The sequence below is a fragment of the Salvia splendens genome, chromosome 18 (assembly GCF_004379255.2).
Source record: "Salvia splendens isolate huo1 chromosome 18, SspV2, whole genome shotgun sequence".
Taxonomy (NCBI): domain Eukaryota; kingdom Viridiplantae; phylum Streptophyta; class Magnoliopsida; order Lamiales; family Lamiaceae; genus Salvia; species Salvia splendens.
The window spans coordinates 16,043,790-16,050,259 of NC_056049.1; positions in this window are offsets into that span (position 1 = coordinate 16,043,790).

Sequence of the window (6,470 nt, forward strand, 5' to 3'; positions counted from 1 at the left end):
AATTGGATCACAACTTTGGTGTCCACCATGCCTACACCTACTAACTTCTTGTATATAGACAGTGGTAACACATTTATGGATGCACCTAAATCACACATAGCATGCTCGATTTTTACATCACCAATAGATATGGGTAAGGTAAACATACCTGGATCATTGCATTTTGAAGGCATCCTCCGCTTTTGAATCACTGCAGAGACGCTCTCGCCTATCAAAAATTTCCCACTGGGTCTAGCCTTCCCAGCTATAAATTCCTTGATGAACTTGCTAAACACCGGCGATTTCAAAGCCTGTAAGAATGGTATATTAATCTCCAATTTCCCAAAAATATCCATGAAATCCACCGGCTCTTCCTTCTTCTTCTTGGCTTCCCCCCGGCTTGGGAAAGGCTTCAGTCGCTTCCCTGCTCCGATAGAGCTTTCAACTGAGAATTCTCTGATTTCTTCCCCTACTGCCTTACTTCTCAATGCTAGCTCTGGATCGAGGAAGAATGGTTCAGTTGACCTAGGCAGAGGTTTCTCCAAATCTCCTGTCTTAAGGTCATCCTTGACCAAGGAATTTTCTCCCTCCAAGTTCCTAGACCTAGGAATTGTATCATCTTCCTTTTTGCCTTCCTTGGGGTCTGTCGCTTCCTTCATTCTTACCAATGGCCCATCATATCCCCTCCCGGATCTCAAAGTAATCTGACTTATATTTGCTCTATCCGGTGGCCTTACCGAGGTGGGAATCTTTCCTTCATTCCCCCTCATATCACTCAAAGAAGTGGCTATCTGGGATAATTGCTTGGCCAGCATATCCATTGCTGCCTTCTGCTCCTGTTGAGCGTCTCGAAGCTTGTGCACGACGTCATTGTTTGATTGCAGGTTGTTTTGCATATGTTGTTGAGAACTGACGAGATCGTGCACCATATCATCGATACTCTTTGGTGGCTTTGGTGGTTGGCTGGGCCCTGGCCCTATACTCAGAGTCGGTCCACTCATTTGACCCTGACGAGCGTTTCCTTGACCTCCTGAAGAGTTGTTGTATTGATTTCCCTGACCCTGGTAATTGTTTTGAAAATTCCTTTGGTGCGGTGGTACATAAGAGTTCCCTTGATTGTTCTGATTTCTGTTTCCCCAGTTCGAGTGGTCTCCTTGGTTCTGATTGATCCAGCTGCCCTGCCCCTCGTGATTCCTTCCTGACCAGTTACCTTGTCTCTCGGGCTGAGGTGCAAACTGCTGACTTTGTTGTGGTGCTGGATGATTCTGCTCATTTTCAGTCCATCTGAAATTTGGATGGTTTCTGCAGGGCGCATCTCTCTGTCTCCCTGGATTCCAGCTCCCATCGGGATTCCAACTTCCCATTGCATTGACCTGGGCCTGATAATCTCCTTCCTGGGTCCCGTAATATTGCTGAATTTGATTATCTCCTTGACCAGAAGATTTATCCTTCCCTTGTGAAGCTTATGGAATTGTCTTTTCAATCGCGTTCAAAAGAGCCTTCTCGAGCCTATCAATCCTCGCTTCTACTTTATCATCTTCTTGTTCTCTTATGGCATGCACCGATCCTCTTCTCACTGCATTCCTAGGGTTATCGTACGCCTTCTTAGCGTCGATCAACTTCCCCAGGATTTCTCTTGCTTCACTTCCCATTTTTCTTGTGAAATTCCCCCCACTCGAGGAATTCATTAAGTTCTTTGACTCAGGAGTTGCCCCTTCGTAAAATAGAGAGTAGGTTTCCGCCTCTATCATTCGGTGGTTCGGGCACGCATCCAACAACCCCTTGAATCTCGACCAATACTGACTCAGAGATTCATCGCAATCCTGCTTACACTCTAGTATTTCTTTTTTCAGTGCATTCGTCTTGTTAGATGGGAAGAAATAATCTAAGAATTCCAACTTGAAGTCCCTCCATGTGCGGATAGAATCCGGGGGCAACCTCAATAACCACGTATTAGCTTCCCCTTTCAAGGTAAACAGAATTGCCCGTAGGCGATAATCCTCCTCTGTTGTTTCATTCGGCCTCTTCTGAATTCCACACAACTTACTGAATTCATTTAAGAACTCATACGGACACTCATTTCTACGCCCAGAGAACGTTGGCAAGATGCCGAGTACGTTTGTCTTGATCTCAACAGTCCTCTGGCGCTGGTTCATTACTATGGCTTGGGCTGGTTCTCCATCTCTGGATCTAGATCTACTACGTGCGCCATGACTACTTCCTCTGTTTCCCCTGTTTCTGACTCTGTTTCTGATTCGGGTGGTGACTCTGGATCTTGGCGTCCTGACGACGTCCAAGATTCGTCGCTAGTAAATTCACTCGGAAATGGATCTCCCGTGGTAAACCCTGATCTGGTGGTCACAGTAGAGACTGTGTCCTTAACCCGCCAATTTAACTGGCCGTGCTTCCACCCAGATGAGTTGCTCCAGTAGGTAGATCTTGAGCCTCTGCTCATAAACTACAAATAAAAGAGAAAGAAAATAAATCAAAACTATTTACACCACAGACTCTGAACACTTAACACAAAGCACGCCATCCATCCCTGGCAACGGCGCCATTTGAAGGTAAAGTGTTGTGTTTGTGTATTACGGAGTAAGCAAGTGTGCACAGAGAAAACTAATGCAAGTGCTTGGTCAAGACACCACGCTCCTTAAATCCACTGGATCACCAGGTCCAGGAACTCAAAAGAACACGGAGTATTTTTGTCGTTGAACACACTCGACTCCCCTTCAAAAAAATATTAAATCCCTCAACCCGAATACTATAAATTAGTATAGGGAAGCGGGGTCAATCCCACGAAGATGGATTCGTGAAGTAGTGCTTAGAGACACTGGAAACAAGCGGTTGCTGCCACACAAAAGGGTTGAGAATTTTAACTACTTCTAGACCTAGACACGAAATGTATATGCTAGACATAGGACACAGAACATGTAATAGAATCAGACTTCAATACTGAGAGACACATTTTGCTTCCTGGATGGAGTAGACGACTAACTAATTAAGACTAGACAGGGAGAATAAAACAGCGCGGACCATGACTCCAATTATAGCAAGTACGGCTAAAGCTGCAAATAACAAACTCATGCTCCAATTAACAACGACATGCAATTTCCTTACCGATTCAAGCACGCAAATGGAGAAAACAGAGCATATATCTAGATTCGAACAGAATATAAAGATTTGGATGCCGAAAACTTGCTATGAACCGGAAATACATCAGATCTACGTAAAATAGGCGAAATGAAATGAAAACACGTAAATTAGGCATGAAATTAAATCAATCTTGCTCAGATTCACGTCGGATGCTTAATCCACTCCGGATCTAAGCAATCCGAACCCAACAACAGACACAACCCACTCCATAACTCCAGTTTTCACAAATCTGCTCCGATCAACTCCGAATTCAAACAACCACAAACAACTCCACAACTCCAGCGAACTCAACCTTTCGATTTATCCACAAACAGACTCCGATCACCCAGATCCAACTGCAAACCTGCATAAATTCAGACAACAACTGCGAAACGCATCCAACTCGAACAATCCAACTCCAAAATTCTGAAAATCAACGTAACAGAAAATCAAACTTGCATTAAAATTAGAGAATATTCGGAAAAATAAACAAATAGAGCTCCAAGCTTCGAACAGCGAAGCTCGGTGAAATCAGGAAAGTATGAAAGCAGAAATTAAATTGTTTCTTCGCCCCACAGAAGGACGGTGTTACAACCCACAATAGCTTCAAAGAAAACTAAACATGAACCCCGGTGCGAACCCTGAATCTCCCCACGAAAAGAACCCAAGTGTATGAAAAGTGAACTAAGCTACAGGCTGTTAGCGAGGCCTCCAACCCAGCAGGTCCCTCCAGCATGCATGCTTCTCCCTTTTATAGATGCGGACATAACCTTCTAGAGTCTTCGTAGAAATCTCTATTCTACCCTTCAACTCCGAGGTTTCCTCCGTCAAGCAATTTTCCGCATAATGTCCACTCATGCGCCTATTTCCTAGGTCCACGCAACTGTCCTCCTCCTTTCCTGGACCTGGCGAAAAATCTTCACACACCTGGCTTAAAACGTGCGTTAGACCCAGAAATATCACGAATTAAAGCCCTAGACCTATGCATGAAATTAGCCTTATCAATGTTGTTATCTTCCTGTAGGAAATTGTTGATCTAGAATTTTATTCTTATTCATGTCTATTATAATGTATATCTAAAATAAACAAATTATTTAATCCTTAATAAGACATGAAAAATAAATTCAAATTATTTCCTTGTTCAAGATTAAGAAGAGATATTTTATTATTTAATGTATTCATACATATCTATCTTTATTAGGATCTTAGATATATAAATTTTAGGAAACTATTAAATTATTCTCATCCATATCATCTAAGAATAAAATAATCATTATTTATTTCCATATATATAGATAATAATAAAAATATTCCTTAAATCTAGATAAATATTAGGAAACTATTAAATTATTCTAATATAAAGAAGAATGTGTCGAAACAGAGTGAGAAGGAAGAGGAGAAGCCGACGTCACCGGCCAGGAAGAAAGTGAAGGTGACCACCCCTATGTTCCACCCCAGTTTGGCTCCCGCGGGGCCAAAGCCCAAATTAAGACCCACAATGACCAAGTAACTTTTACCTTTCAGTTTTTCTTTCGTTTTTTTATGTTTATATGTTTGCTATTTTGAGTTTATGCTTTTGTGTTTGTTTTTCCAGAATGCCTAGTAGTGTATATATGTGTCTGCGTTTATATGTGTCTTCTCCCACTTAGCCCAATCTTTGGTCTAAGTGTGAGAAGTTTGTGTTTCTTTTCGGCATATTTTGACTTTTGTTTTGTAGTAATTTCTCCCACTTAGTTCGTTACTCGGTCTAAGTGTGAGAAGTTTGTTTTGCTTGTGCTTGTTTGTTGTTTTGTGTGTTGTGCCTTTTGTGTTTGTTTCGGTCTGTTTTTCCTTCCCTGTTTCACCCCTCACTGGGATAGCTTGGGGACAAGCTTGAGTGAAGTGGGAGGGGGAGGGGGAGGGAGTTATCGAAGTTTTTGTTGAGTTTTTGTTAATGTGAATAGGAGTTTTTAGATCTAGGTCTTTGTGTGTCGCATGAGCTAGTGAATACAATACGGCAAGATTCCCTTAGTAAGAGCAATTGAAGATAGGATGCATGTCAAATTCGAGGCCTTTTTTTCCTTAATAAACTGACATCGGTTTGAATGAAGTAAGAACGATAGAGGATACCTTAGATGACCTAGTTGTGAAGCCCCACTATAAGACTGAGATATAAGCCCAAACACTTTGAGCTAACATGTACAAAGGGGGGGCGCCACTGAATGCTTAGGGAAAAAAGTCTGGAGAAGAAAAAAGAGGGTTTCTGGAGGTATAAGCTGGACGAAGTCCAGAGAAAAAAAAGGAAAAGATCGGAGGTATAAGCTGGACGAAGTCCAGGGGGAATAAAACAATATATATATAAAAGTGGGAATAGAAGAAAAAGATATCTAAGGGCAGGAAGCAATAGTAACCTGACCCAGGAATTAAAAGGAAAAGGGGATTATAGGAAGGAGAAACTCTCTTAACCCGAAGCATCAGTGGTGTAACATTGACTTAAGAGTGAATCGATCCTAACGTCCTTGGTGAGGAATGAGATATCGAGTGAATCCAACAATTGGGAAGTCAATAGGCTATCTTGACGACCAGACACACCGATTAGGTAGAAGAAGGGAAGGGGAGGATTCGGAGACTGTAGACGAATCGGATAGACCTTAAGCTTGTGGGGACGGCTGCCTAAAAGTTGTAAACTGATTCATGCCTTTGTGTTTTAATTCTTTAAGTGTTTGTTTTCTTTTTGTTAGTCTGTTAGTGGGTCCAGGTCTAGGAGTTTGTGTCTTGTTTGTGTCTGTAGAGTCGGTCATAGGATAACCATTCATTGAAATTCGCCTCGTTTCTTTTTCTTGTCTTTCATGCTTGAGGACAAGCATAGTTTAAGTGTGAGCAGTTTGATAAGGCTAATTTAATGCATTGGTTAGGGGATTAATTTCATGCATTTACGGGTTCTAACACATCTTTTTAAGTCAGGTGTGTAGTAGATATCGCCAGGCCGAGGAAAAAAGGAAGACAAGTGCCTGGCGAAGGAAATGTGGCGATAAAAGTGAGCAATTTGAAGGAAAATAACCAAACGGAGGAGGTTTTTTAGTTTTTTTTTTAGTTTTTTTTTTCGGAGGAGGTTTTGAAGTTGAAAGGGCAGAATAGAGATTTCCTGCGAAGGCTTCTAGAAGATCACCTCCACATCTATATTAGGAAGAGAGCATGCAATTCGAGAAGAGGACTTTTTGGCACTCTCGGCCATTTCGGCTCTCAGCTCACACACACTTCTACACATTTACTTTCGGTTGGTTGTTACGTAACACCGTCCTCACGAAGGGCGAAGATACAATTTATTTGCTTTTATTTCGTTATTGCTGTGAATTTCATTGAGATTCGCTGTTCGAAGC